Consider the following 15,071-nt stretch of genomic DNA (forward strand, 5'->3'; position numbering starts at 1 on the left):
GACACCAAGAGGAGAACCTGGTCCACTTCTGATGGTAGCATTGGAGTGTGGCTGGTTTCCTGGAGGCATCCAGAATGCGACGGACAGGCTGAGAGAGATTTTCTGGAGAAGTCAGTCCGAGAGAAACCAAGCTGTCAGGTGGAGCGAAGACAGATTGGGATGTAGTAGAGACTGATGCTGCTGTGTAAGTAGAGAAGGAAACACAGGAAGAGGAATGGGCTCCCTGGAGCTGAGTAGGAGGGAGAACCAGTGTTGGCGAGGCCACCGAGGAGCGATGAGAATCATGGTGTCCCTCTCCTTGCGGAGTTTGGACAAGGTCCGCAACATCAGAGGAAGTGGAGGAAAGGCATACAGGAACCGATCTCTCCAATCGAGCAGGAATGCATCTGGGGCCAGACGATGAGGAGAGAAGAGTCTGGAACAGAATTGGGGCAGCTGATGATTGTGAGGCGCTGCAAAGAGGTCCACCTGCGGAGTGCCCCAGCGAGCAAAGATGGAGTGGAGTGTTGGAGGGTCCAGCGTCCACTCGTGAGGTTGAAGGATGCGGCTGAGATTGTCGGCCAGGGAGTTCTGTTCGCCCTGGATGTAGACAGCCTTGAGGAAGAGATTGCGGGCCGTGGCCCAGGTCCAGATGCGTAGAGCCTCCAAACAAAGGAGGCGAGATCCGGTGCCGCCTTGCTTGTTTATGTAGTACATGGCGACTTGATTGTCTGTGCACAGGAGAAGAACCTGAGGGCAGAGAAGATGCTGGAAAGCCTTGAGGGCGTAGAACATGGCTCTGAGTTCCAGGAAATTGATGTGATGCTGACGCTCCTGTGGGGTCCAAAGTCCCTGGGTGCGTAGATCTCCTAGGTGAGCTCCCCACGCATAGGGGGAGGCATCCGTGGTGATGGTCATGGAGTGAGGGGGTAGATGAAAGAGCAGACCCCTGGAAAGATTTGAGGAGTTCAACCACCATTGGAGAGATTGCGTCACAGAGATGGGATGAGAAAGAAGATCCGTAGTCTGTGACCATTGGTTGGCGAGAGTCCATTGAGGTGTTCTGAGGTGGAGACGTGCCAGAGGAAGGACATGTACTGTCGAGGCCATGCGACCCAGGAGGACCATCATCTGTCGGGCAGGAATGGAGGGATGCATGAGCACCTGACGACAGAGATGGAGCAGGGTCCGCTGACGATCGGAGGGGAGGAAAGCCCTCATTAGTGTGGTGTCCAGAACTGCTCCGATGAATTGAAGTCGCTGGGTGGGAAGCAGATGCGACTTGGGGTAGTTGATCTCGTACCCCAGAAGGTGGAGGAGAGAGATGGTGTGATGAGTAGCTTGTAGCACAAGTTGAGACGTAGGTGCTTTCACCAACCAATCGTCCAAGTAGGGGAACACCTGGAGATTGTGAGACCTGAGGAAGGCCGCTACTACAATCAGACACTTGGTGAATACCCTGGGTGATGAAGCGAGGCCAAAGGGTAACACTTTGTACTGATAGTGGTGGTGTTGTACCTGGAACCGCAGGTAGCGGCGTGAATTCGGATTGATTGGGATGTGAGTGTAGGCCTCTTTGAGGTCCAGGGAACATAGCCAGTCGTGTTGAGAAAGAAGAGGATACAGCGTGGCCAGGGAGAGCATCCTGAACTTCTCCTTGACCAGACACTTGTTGAGGTTCCTGAGATCGAGGATGGGACGAAGGTCTCCCGTCTTTTTGGGAACCAGGAAGTAGCGGGAGTAGAATCCCTGACCCTTCTGGTCCGCAGGTACTTCTTCGATAGCATTGAGAAGAAGGAGGGATTGGACCTCCTGTAGGAGGAGGGGGGTTTGAGAGGAGAGAGAAGCAGACTCTACGGGAGGATTGTCTGGTGGTAGCGTCTGGAAGTTGAGAGAGTAGCCGTGGCGAACGATGTTGAGGACCCACTGGTCCGATGTGATGACCTCCCAACGGCTGATGAAGATTTGAAGACGGCCTCCGATAGGTTGAGGAAGAGGCAATGAAGGTGGAAGGCTGGCTATGCCCTGGAGAGAAGAGTCAAAAGGGCTGAGAAGGTTTGGACGGTGGAAGAGGTTTGGCTGTTTGGTTGGACTGAGAACGAGCCTGGGTGTGATGTTGTTGTTGTCGAGGGCGCCGAGGCTGCTGGGCAGGTGGGTTGAGCGGCCTAGCTGAGAACCTGCGCTGATATGAAGACTGCGGTCTATAAGGGCGAGCAGGTGGAGCCTTCTTCTTGGGTTTAATCAGTGTCCCATCTGGTTTCATGGGCGGATAGTTTCTGGGTGGTTGAATCCAGAGACTCCCCAAAAAGTTCATCCCCAAGACAAGGAGCGTTGGCCAGACGGTCCTGGTGGTTGATGTCCAAATCAGATACTCTCAGCCAGGCCAGGCGGCGCATGGCAACAGCGATGGCAGAGGCTCGAGAGGTTAGCTCAAAGGAATCGTAGATTGAGCGTACCATAAATTTCCTTAATTGCAGAAGGCCGGAGATTTGCTGCTGGAAGAGTGGAACTTTACGCTCTGGGATATATTTCTGGAGAGCTGAGAGTTGTTGAACCAGATGTTTCATGTAAAATGAAAAGTGGAAAGAGTAATTGTTCGCTCTGTTGGCAAGCATGGCATTCTGGTAAAGCCTCTTGCCAAACTTGTCCATCGTTTTGCCCTCTCTGCCAGGAGGAGTAGAGGCATAAACACTGGAGCCCTGGGATTTCTTTAAGGTAGATTCAACCAGGAGGGACTCATGAGGTAATTGAGGTTTGTCAAACCCCGGGATCGGGATGACACGGTACAAGCTGTCCAACTTGCGGGGGGCCCCAGGGACAGTAAGGGGGTTTTCCCAGTTTTTATAAAAGGTTTCCCGTAGGATGTCATGCACGGGTAACTTCAGGAACTCCTTAGGAGGTTGTTCAAAATCCAAGGCTTCCAGAAAAGCCTGGGATTTTTTGGAGTCTGATTCAAGAGGGATGGACAGAGCTGCAGACATTTCCTTAAGAAATTTAGAAAAGAAAGATTGCTCAGGCTTGGAACCGGTATCGGGTGCCGAGGGTTCCTCGTCAGAGGAGGAGACATCCTCCTCGGTACCGGGAGGGGACTCTTCCCATAAGTCGGGGTCTCGGATATCCGTATGTGCATGCCGAGAGACCGGAGTGGAAGGCTCGGTATGGTGTGTCTTAGAAAGAGACTTACCCGAGCGTACCGAGACGGTACCGGGAGAGGAAGAGCGATGCCGATCTCGGTCAGCATGTTGTTCTGCCCGGTGCCGAGGAGGGTCTGCAGTAGTCTGAGAAGGAACCACAGAATGCAGTTGTTGTGCCGAAAGGATCGGCATGGATGTCTCAATGGGCACCGATGGAGTAGACACCGGTTGGTCGGTGCGGGTCTCGGGCCGGTGTGGTACCGGAAGGAGCGGTGCCAGGATAGTGGGCAACAGTTGTTCGAGCTGGTGCTGTAGCTGTTGTTGCAACTGTGTCTGAAGGATGGCCGCGATGCGGTCATCTAGAGGTGGCACCGGAACCGCTTTTTGCTTCTTCGGTTCCTTAGGTGCCGCTCCACGCCCCGGCGATGAGGAGGCCGATGACGAGGCACTCACCGAGATCGGGGCGGAGCGTTTTCGGGGTCGGCGTGGAGCCGATGAGATCGGCGTCGCCGCTGTGGCTGGTGGGCGCTCGAGGGAAGAGGAAGGCTTCTTAGCCAGCTTACCTTGCGCCTGCGGTGCCGATGTCGGGTCCGGCGGCGTCGAAGAAGTGGGTGCGGATTTTTGAGGTACCGCTGTCGACGCCGTCGACTCCATGCCAGATCCGGTGCCGAATAGGATGTTTTGCTGGATCTGGCGATTCTTAAGAGTTCTCTTTTTAAGAGTGGCACAGCGGGTGCAGGAATCCGCCCGATGCTCAGGTCCCAGACACTGTAAACACCAATTGTGTGGGTCAGTGAGGGAGATCGGGCGGGCACACCGCTGGCACTTCTTAAAACCCGGCTGCGGGGGCATGAATGGAAAGATGGCCGCCGCAAAATCAAACCCGGAGGCCTGGATCGTGGCAACAGGCCCCGCCGGGGCTGGGTCGAAAAAGAAGAAAATTAAGGGGTTTTTTTTTTTTTTTTTGAAAATGAATGAAAAAAAGAAACCCGAAGAAAAAAAGAAGAAAAATTGAAGAAAAAACGCGAGCGGGAAGGCAAGAAAAGTTATCGGCCGTTGAAAAAACACACGTCTTCTTCGCTCCGCGGAAACGAAGAAACTGGGGACCACGCACTCCTCCGTCGGGCGGGAAGGCACTCGCGCACGTGCGGTGCGGCCAACTAGAACTTTCTAGTTAAAAAGGTCCGTACCGTGGGCTCCGTCGGTGACGTCACCCATACGTTAAGAATATGCTGCCTGCTTGTCCTGGGATAAATAATCCATGCTCAACAAAACAAAACAAACCTTACAATCTATTCAAGACAAACAAGACATGAGATTAGGGAGTTCCACTTATTATGGGAACAATTAAAACATGGCACATTTACTACCAGAGAGAAGCCAAACAGTTATTTCATGTTTGGCTTAAACTTTGACCCTTTTAGGTCCTAGTACCTCACTCAATGCAAATTTATCCCCTGCTCCATCAGGTTTAGTTTAGCTCAATTTCAATTCTCTTTCGAAGTTCCATTAAAGCAGTTCTACAAAAATTTGTTAAAAAAAAAAAAAAAAAACACAAAAATTTACCCTAAAGCTTACATATTCCACAAACAAGTCCTGCAAAAGTGGCTGTATGAACAACTTAAAAATTGCACCAGAACTCACCCACGACCCAACTAGATGATTTTGCAATCCCACAATTTCAGAACCACTGGGCTAAAGAAGAAATGAAAGGGCCGATAGCCCCAAGTTTTGAGCTAGACTATAGAACTTGCAAGAATGTACTCTCCCCATTTTTATTTGCTTTACTAATAGAACCTTTAAGAGACTGCTTGGTTAGAAGGCACTCAGGAATGATTTATGTACCCTGTTAGGTATTTTTAGCCCTACTCAGTGAATGTGCCTAATGAAGTCTTTAAACAAAATGGATATGATATATTTTCTCCCTACCCATACAAAATAAAATAAACTGCAAAATTCATGGGAAGTCTTGCACCCAACTGGCATTAACTCTAGCTATTAAGACACATTAAGAACAAACTTCTGTGGTACTATTTGGGTAATTCCCAATTATTTAGGAAAACACCATAGTAGTTAAATGGATTTCCACTTTACCAGTTGTTGCCCTGCATTAACAACACATTCAGAGGTATAACTATTCAGCATTAGCTGTTAAAAGCACAATAGCACCTGTGTTAACATGCTGTTAATGCATGTTAAAATCCTGCATTAAGTAGGCTGATATAAATGTTATTTCTAGATCTCATAACTAGCTCAGAAAATTGATAGAAGCATACTACTAACTTCCAACATTTAAGTTATCTTCCAAATCTCAGGTGGAATGCATTCCAGATCTGAAGATTACCACATCAGTGAGTTCTAGCAGGCAGCCCTAGTTCTCTGACCACAATACCCTTAAAGTTGTTATACAGTCAGTGTGTTGATTCCAAAGCAAGAGCAAAATGCACTAGTGCCAGGCAGCCAGAAACCTTTCCGGTTAGTATTGTTTACAGGAATTTGTTTTATTCAGGTTTTTCTGGCCTTTTGTCAGCTACGGATAATAATATGCTCTCTTTGGACATAATGTACACTATGTGGAATGAGCATACTCTTTTCCCAAAAGGGCACAGGTTAGTTTGCACATGCACAGTGGTTTCACTATCAAAGATAAGAAGAGTGCACACTTATCAGCAAATGAAAAACACATGACTTTCTGCTCATTCTCATTTGGTTAATGAAATACGATGACAAAGGATATACCATTTCTTGTGTTGTTGCAAAAGACAGCCCATTCCTAAAATGCACAGTTTTCAAAGATCAACCACATAACTTGCTAAAAATTTAACACACACCATTTGACAGTGATTGAAGTGATACCAGCATCAGGAGATGTGTTCCTGTATTCTGGTTGTTTATTAACTGAAGAGCAACACTCTGTCTGATACAATAAGACCTTTGAAGACTGTGCAAGTAATCCTAAATACAATACTTAGTCACAACAACCTACTATGAGACCTACTATGCGATTATGGGACATTCAGGTCAGGACATTTACATTGCTCCCACCCCCTCCCCAAGACACCAGTATTTTACAAAAAAAGAAAAAAAGTTCTGCCAAACAAGTCTTTTGGTTAAATAAATACAAAGACAGTGGCAAACACATTCATGTTTGCCAACACATACAGTGGGAGCTGCAATTTCAGAGAATCACACACAGAAAATGAGCAGCTTCATTTCAGCAGTTTTCATGTACGAGAAGTGCCACTGTTTATGTATAAAAATAGTAATTTTGTAGCTTTCAGGTATAACTTCCAGCAATTATACAGTGGTTTAGATCCTTCCTTCAAGATCATTTAGGGTTCAAACATCCTGATCATCTTCTCTTTCACTTCCCAGGCCCCTTCAGTGTGGAGTACTGCAAGGTTCCATTCTTTCCCTCCTATAATTCAATTTTAATTATCAGTCTCCAGGCACTACAATGTGACATAAACACGCTCAAGAAATGGGCTGCGACATGGCAAATGAGGTTTAACATGGATAAGTGCAAGGTGATGCATGTCAGTAACAAAAATCTTATACACGAATACAGGATGTCTGGTGCAGTACTCGGAAAGACCCCCCCCAGAAAAGAGATTTGGGAGTACTGGTCAACAAGTCATTGAAGCCGTCCACGCAATGCACGGCGGCAGCAAAAAGGGTGAACAGAATGCTAGGAATGATTAAGAAGGGGATCACGAACAGATTGGAGAAGGTTATCATGCCATTGTACCGGGCCATATTATGCCCTCACCTGGAATACTGCATCCAGCACTGGTAGCCGTACATGAAGGACACAGTACTACGTGAAAGCGTCCAGAGAAGAGCGACTAAAATGGTTAAGCGGCTGGAGGATTGCCATACAATGAGATATTAGAGAAAATGGGCCTCTTCTCCCTTGAAAAGAGGAGACAGAGGGGACATGATCAAAACATTCAAGATAATGAAGGGAATAGACTTAGTAGATAAAGACAGGTTGTTCACCCTCTCCAAGGTAGAGAGAATGTGGGCACTCTCTGAAGTTAAAAGGGGATAGATTCCTTACAAACATAAGGAAGTTCTTCACCAAGAGAGTGGTAGAAAACTGGAACGCTCTTCTGGAGGCTGTTATATGGGAAAACACCCTCCAGGGATTCAAGACAAAGTTAGACAAGTTCCTGCTGAACCAGAATGTATACAGGTATGGCTTGTCTCAGTTGGGGCACTGGTCTTTGACCTAAAAGCCACCGTGGGAGTGGACTGCTGGATACGATGGACCACTGGTCTAACCCAGCAGCGGCAATTCTTATGTTCTTAGGAGTGTGCTATTCTGTCATTCCACATTTACGCTGACAATATTCTTCTCTTATATCCCACTAACCCTGATTTTCACCTGCTCCAGGTCTGCCTGAACAAAATTGCAAAATGGCAGTTTGATCACCACTTACTATATATACACTCGAATATAAACTAAGGTAACCTTTTTTTTCTCCCAAAAAGGAGGGGAAAAAAAAGGTTGACTTGAATATAAACTAAGGTAACCTTCTCCCAAAAAAGGAGGAAAAAAAAAAAAGGTTGACTTGAATATAAACTAAGGGGTTTATATTGAAGTGCCCTGCCTTACAACTAGCCCTCCTTTCCTCTCTCCTTCCTATCCAACCCCTGATGCCCACTACTGGCCTGCCTGAAGCCCTTGTGGTCCAGCGGTGAGTTAGGACAGGAGTGATCCTACCCGCATCTTGTCACTGACAGCTCTAAACAACCCTACCTCCCTGACCCCTATAGACCTTACCTTTAAAGCCCTGGTGGTCTAGCAGTGAAGCAAAGTAGGAGCAATCTTCTTACTCTCCTACCCCGTGAGAGCCGCAATCAAAAATCACTGCAACGCTAGGCCACCACGGATTTAAAGGTAAAGTCTGCTGAAGTCAGGGAGGCAGGAGGAAGGTGTTTCGATTTAGAGTTGGCTGGGATAGGTTTCCCACTGGACCACCAGGGCTTCAGGCAGGCCCATGGAAGGCCTGCAACAGGTCTGAGCAGGGTAGAAGGGGGGAACATAGACCAGAAGACTCAAATATAAACTGAGACCTCTATTTTGGGCCATTTTTATATTCAAGTATATATGGTAGCCTGTTGGCTTTCAGGACACCTGCCCCATCCTGAGGGTGACATTCTCTTGTTTGGCTTCATGATCACTCCAGTTCAAACATTTCACTAATCTTAGCATAATTTTTGGCTCTCAGTTACCCTTTGATCCTCAATTTCCCTCACTGTGTAAGTCCTGTTTCTTTACCTTACAACTGCTCCACACACTTAACTTTTCATGACTAAGATGGATTACTGCAACATGATTTAAGCTGGAATTTCAAACTGATTCACAAATTACAAACCATGTTGAACTGTGCTATTCGCCCACTATGTCGTGTAAGCAGGCTTACACTTATGTCACCACTTCTGAAAGATTACCATTGACTCCCGATTGAACAAATCAAATTTAAACTCCTTTTTCTGGCATTCAAAGCTTTTCGTTATAGTTTACCCGAATATCTCCATTGCCTAACTATCCCATATACTCCTCTCCATACACTTTGGTCTATCAATGATCACCGTCTAGTTTTGCCATCATCCTAATATTCACACTTGCTTTCTTTTTCACAGCTCCAGCATTATGGAACTCATTACCTTTGGCCATCTATAGTGAGAGTCTTCCCTTGAAAAGTTCAAAATAGCAGTTAAAATGTGGCTATTTAAGCAAGTTTTTAGGGGCTGATGGAAGTCTGACTGATGTGCCTCCTGGAATCTCTGCATTAATTCCCCTTTGGGTTTGTATATTATATGTTTGTATGTGGTCCTTCGTATGGCTGGTTCTACCCTATCAAGATATTTAGCTCCTTTCCATTATTTTAAGTTGTAGATTGTGTACCACCTTGATCTACTACTATAGTTATAGGCGGTATAGTAAGTTTGAACATAAGCAATGCCTCTGCTGGGTCAGACCAGAGGTCCATCATGCCCAGCAGTCCGCTCACGCGGCAGCCCATCAGGTCCAGGACCTGTATAGTAATCCTCTATCCATACCCTTCTATTCCTTTTTCCTTCAGGAAATTATCTAATCCCTTCTTGAACCCCAATACCGTACTCTGTCCTATCACACCCTCCAGAAGCGCATTCCAGGTGTCCACCACCCTTTGGGTGAAGAAGAACTTCCTAGCATTGGTTCTGAATCCGTCCCCTCTTAATTTTTCCGAATGCCCTCTCGTTCTTGTAGTTTTTGAAATAAATAAAATATACTGACCCCATGTAGAAAAAACACAACAGAAAAATATTACATATATGATTGAAGATAATCAAGTAGAAAGGCTACAAAAAGAAGGAGTTCTTTTCCATTTTGTTAGCAAATTTTAAACTTTTAATCGCTGCCTGAAACTTACAGTTTCATGAAAAAAAAAGTTACAAGAATCTTAGAATAGACAAAATCCAAGAGGGAAATTTAAAATGCGTATTCCCACTATAAAATATAAAATCCATGTATAATTTTTTATCCCAAACTGCAACCATATATTACACCCCCTCTGAATCTGCATTCCAGCCCCTCAACATGTGTAAGGGGGAGCTTTCTGGTATAGCCATTCTATACACATAAATACCGATATTTACACATTAAAAAAGTCACCTCATATATGTTTTATATTAACTTCAAAGAACATTTTGCTGAGGATTACATGCCACCATTACAACATCAATAATGAATCCATAAAGAAATTAGACATTGTTAAACTGCAATCACAGTGCTACTACATAAGGTAAGCAATGAACTAGTTTTTTTTCCAAAAGGAACAAGTGAATAACCTACTTAGCAGGATGCTGGAATTATTAAAACTAATTCACAAATCCTGAATTCCCTGGCTCTCAGCCCACTGCTCCAAAACACTAGGCTACTCAAAATTATGCTGTTCATAAAATATCAGTATTTAAAAAGGTATGTGGCATAGCATGACATTTCATAAGGCCTTTATTTTAGCCCTGCATTACAAATTCTATGTATGTAAAATGCTGTATTATCCAAAGTATAATCTTAAAAATAGAAAAGAAACACACATACCAAACTACACTTCCATCTATATATTCCTTCATGAGCTGGAAAGGAAAGAGAAAGAGGGGAGGCATCCAATATGCCTTTCTATGGTTATCATCAAATGCATATTAAATACAGGTACTTCTTTTGTACTTGGGTTAGGTGACTTACCCAGTGGGAATTAGGGACTGGGTAAAATGCAGACTTTGCACATCTTAACCACACACCCTTAAAAATCTGCTCACCTGGAGGGGGGGAGGGATCCGTGAGGTCCGTGGGAGTTAAAACAAGGGTTCGTGGAGGGAGATCTTCAAGAGTTAAAAAAATGAGGATCTCTGCAAACCCCACGCCAGGCTGCTTTTTTTTTTTTTTTTTTTTTTTAAGGCCATGCACTTTTAGTTTTGTGGAGTCCATGAGATCTCTACTTTTGTTGGCTTCTTTTCTATTGATGGTTGGGATTGCTGGTACTGAATACTGGAGTCTCACTCTAGTTCTCTTTTTTGTTGTGCCCAGCTTTTCTGAACCCCAGTGTTCCAAATGCCTTCTACCTGGAGGTTCCATGGATCTCACAGAGCTAAAGCGCATGGCCTTAAAAAGAAAGCAGCTCAACATGGGGTCTGCAGAGATCCTTGTTTTCTTAACTCCCGCAGACCTTACGGATCCTGCTCACTCCACAGACCTTTGTTTTAACTCACGTAGACCTTACAGATCCTGCTCACTCCCAAGATGAGCAGATTTTTATTGGAATGTGGCTAAGATTCACAAGGTCCATGGGGTCCTTGAGGTCTGTGTTTTACCCAGGCCCTGGGAATTAAACATAGCTCCCCAGATTTTCAGGCAGCTGCACTAACCATTAGGCTACTCCTCCACTCAAGGCCTTGCAAATAGCTCATAAGCAAAAAGACTGGGGTAATAAGAAATCAAATTCAACATGCACCAGAAATGAATGGAGTTATGTTATACTAGCCCATCTACAAACAAGCCTGCCAGACATAACTGCCTTAATTCAGTAGACAATTAGGCATAGTGCCATTGTATACTCTGTAGCTGAAGCCCTGTCATTTTTTATAACCTGCCAAACAGGATACAAATATGCTTCCATTGTTTTACACAAAAACTTTCAAAGTGGGGTAAAAAAAAAAAAAATCAAGAGAAACAATGAGGGAGAAAATGCTGCAAAACTCTGCTGAAAAGAAACTACTAAAAATCAAATTATTAAATAAGCCATTTTGAAGGAGAAGACATATTTAATATTTTTCTGCTTATAAACACTATTTTGGTTAAGCCAAGTTGCATTAGTTTTTTTGTAGAACAATTCTAAGTTACACTGAATGCTGTGTAGGTTACAAGAATGGTTTATAGAGCACCATAAAAATAGTTAAAATATCTTTCCACATGACCATGCAAAGTTTCGGGGGAGTGGCATGTCCTATAAAATAAATAAATGATTCCAGAGGGTGAAAACATGATTTACATTCAAGGTCACAGATGATTCAACAAAAGGGGAGTCTTGAAACCTGAATTGTTGCAAACAGGAAGGACTACATTAGCCTATGTGCGATTGGCTTCCTTTTCTACTACATGATTTTATTTTTTTTTACTTTTAGATCACCGTTCTTGTCAAGCCATTAGAAACATGTCTAAGTACTTTGGAAAATGAACCCCATAATTAAAGACAAAATCCCTTGTTTTGGTATGGGTAACATGCCACTAAATAACCTCAGGCCGAAACTGCATCGTTTCGCTTTCACACACCTTTTCGTTCAATCATCGTTTCAACAAGGTTTCTTACTAGAAAGAGTTACATGTAGCTTTACCTGTTAAAACGCAAAGTTTTTGCGATTCACTGCGCACATACGACTTGTAAACCCGAATCATCCACTAGGCACATCACTGCTTTTACCTCCGAAGCCTATGAAATACCAACCAGTTGCATATCCTTACTCCACCTGCCCCGCGAGCAATCTAGTAATTGCATAGCCGTGTGAGTGAGGTCAGAGTACACCCCGGCACGCCTGAAACTCCCGATTTAATAGTAGCCGATACTGTATTCCTCCATACGAAAACATAGACCCCATTCATCTTAACTGACATGTTCGGCTCTGAACTACTGCATTTGCGACTGGTTGTTATTTCTCCTGTTAGCCAAACTGGTCGGACCAGAGCACTGCAACCCCAAACCGAAACAAAAAAAAAAGTTCAGTCGTTCCGGCCAACTCTAGAAGCCACAATAAAGCCACCAGAAGGAAAGAGCAGAAAAGAGAACGGGGAAGCCAAACCGCTCCACTAGCACTAAAAATAAGGTACCGTAATCATCTGGAGATATCCGCATTGTTTTCCCCCAAGGTTCGCCTCCGGGGCCGAACAGTTAGTGAAACTGCTCAGAGTCACGAAGTGAACAGCAACAAGAGAGCCACACACACAAAAAAGAAGCCTGCCCCTCGCTTGGAAGCTGATCAAGTAATGCCGGAGGCTGAGATCGGCTGAACTCAACAGGTAGCTTTTGGGAGGGTGGACAGCAAAGGGAAGGAAGGGCAGAGAGGGCCTGTTATCGCCCCCTCCCCAAGCTTTGGCTGATCTCGGACACGGACTTTAGGGCTTATTTCTCACCCCTGTTTTAGGTAAGACGCTGCTTTCAAATCAGGAAACTTAGACCACAAGATCTCAGATATTGCCCATCCCCTGTTAAGTCAACTAAAAATAACAAACCACTTTCGCCTTGTACACCTAACTACCCCCCGTCATTTAACATGTTGAGAGAGGGACACCTCCACCCGTATGGATATAGACCTAAATGACACTGAAGTGGGGGGGGGGGGGGACAAATTAAACCCCAAGCCCCACTCACCGACGCCGGCCCTGCACGGCGCAAAAGCTGACTTTTTAAAAAGCCCCACCAGAAGCAAAAGCCGCTCCCACGCGCACAGCCCAGCAACTTTCACGGGATTTCTTTGGAGACTTATCTTACCTTAGCAGAAACAGCTCTGGCAGACATTTTGTTTCTTTCCAAGGGTACTATAAATAACGCAGGACCCGGAGAGAAAGTCCCGCTTCCTTCAGCTTCACACAGTCCCCCAGCGCATCTCCAAGCCCGGAAGGGAAGTCCAAGTCCCGGGAAACAAGCTCCCGCCGCCCGCGAGCGCCCGTTTCAAATCTCCGGCCGCCGCTCGGCACAAACTTCGACGACAGCTGCGTCCTCCCGCTCCGGAAGCCCCAGGAGGAGCGCCGAGCCGACTCCAGCTTTCCCCCACCCTCCTACTGTGCAGTTCCCGGCACTGCCCCTACAGCGGCAGCAACAGCTCCAACTCTGCCTCGGTCTCCGCTCCTTCTCACAGCTACATGCCTCTCTTTCGCTCTCCAAGCAACTACTGACATGTCCGACCGGCATCAACCATTCCACAAAACGAGACGGGGGGGGGAGTGAGAGGGAGTCACCGTCACTACCACTTCCTAGTACCACCAATTCTGGCTTCTGAAAATTTTATTCCAAGATACTACGGAGGATGTTCTCGGAGACGATTCGTGGCCTGCTGTTCTGCGGTGCCCGTTTATACCGGCGAGGGGGTGTACAAGTAACACCCCTTAAGTTTCGGCGATGGATAGTCTTTCCTTTCCCTCGCGCACTCCAGAGTTCGCTCCCTGGAAGCGTTGAAGCGCTGAGTCGGGGACAACAACATGGACGGAATTTGCTATTCTCGAGGTTGCAGAGGCCGAAAGCAGCCTCGCTTGCCGTTGCTCTCCTCTCGTGGTAACAGCCCGGTTTCTGGGGCGTGCCCACCTTTGCCGGGATTCCGCTTGCTTTGAAACAGTTGCTGTGGTTTTGGTTTCGTGTTGCTGTAAGTTTAAAACCAGGTAGCCAGCTGGACGGCACTAAAGCTGTACAGTACTTGTGTTTTCGAAAATGACCGTTTCTCGCTCTGTAGTCTTTGAACATCTGAAACGGACTTGAAATGGTGCATATGAAGGTCATTTTGCCACACCGCTGTCTACCACTTATTTTTTCCGTCTACACTTTTTCCTTTGGTGATCTAATCTCCTCCCATGGCTCTTATGGCAAGGTCACGGATCTATCTATCTACATCTGAAATCTCAACAGACATTTAAGCCTGTTTGTCTGACATTCTTACCTGGAAGTCTTGTCCACCCTCTAAAATGAAACATGGTCAAAGACTGAGCTCCTTATCTTTCCACCTAAATAAATCCGTCTCTCCTCTTCCCCCATTCTCTGTTTTTGTGAACAACACCCTCATCCTCCCTGTCTCATCAGCTGACAATCTTGGGGTAATCTTTGACTCATCACTCCTGACAAAAACTAATTAAGAGAGAGCTGATTTTTGGTTTGTAGAGCGAAAAGAGGCATTTTTGGAGGAGGATAAAGGGCGGGAGGTGGGCCAACCTAGACTTAGTCGTACAGCAAGTATAACCAAAAGTTTAATGAAGTTGCCCAGTCGGAACTTATACGTTTTGACTTAGACTAAGTCAAAACAGGTATAAGTACCGAATAGCAGCTGCCGCGATCAACTTACCCCCTGCTGCGATCACAATCCCCCACGAACTGCTGTGAATAACGGCAGGAGAGTTGGCCAATCTCTCCTGCCAAAGACGGCACCCCTGATACCCCCCCCCCTTCGAATACAGGCAGGAGAGATCCCAGGCCCTCCTGCCCATGGCGCACCCCCCCCCCCCATGACTCCCCTCCTGCCTGTATTCGAGGGGTGTGTGTGCCATGGGCCTGGGATCCCTCCTGCCCGTATTCACGGGGGGGTTCAGGGGTTCCATCTTCGGCAGGAGGGCTTAGGATCCCTCCTGCCAGTTCGGGGGTTTTTTCAGGGAGGATCGCCAGTTACAGGATTCTGTAACCAGCATTGTTTTTTGACAGACACTGGTTACAG

The 15,071-nt window shown here is 46.1% G+C and overlaps 1 protein-coding gene across 1 annotated transcript in view; it reads right to left on the reverse strand.

Annotated features, from left to right (window-relative positions):
* TJP1 (tight junction protein 1) overlaps positions 1-13,922 on the reverse strand; it is a 355,098-nt gene extending 341,176 nt beyond the window's left edge. The window contains 1 exon segment of the mRNA XM_033920501.1: positions 13,148-13,922. The gene's annotated coding sequence lies outside the window, so the exon portion shown is untranslated.
* Between the last annotated feature and the right edge of the window lie 1,149 nt (positions 13,923-15,071).

Source organism: Geotrypetes seraphini, chromosome 14, assembly GCF_902459505.1.
Source record: "Geotrypetes seraphini chromosome 14, aGeoSer1.1, whole genome shotgun sequence".
Taxonomy (NCBI): Eukaryota; Metazoa; Chordata; class Amphibia; order Gymnophiona; family Dermophiidae; genus Geotrypetes; species Geotrypetes seraphini.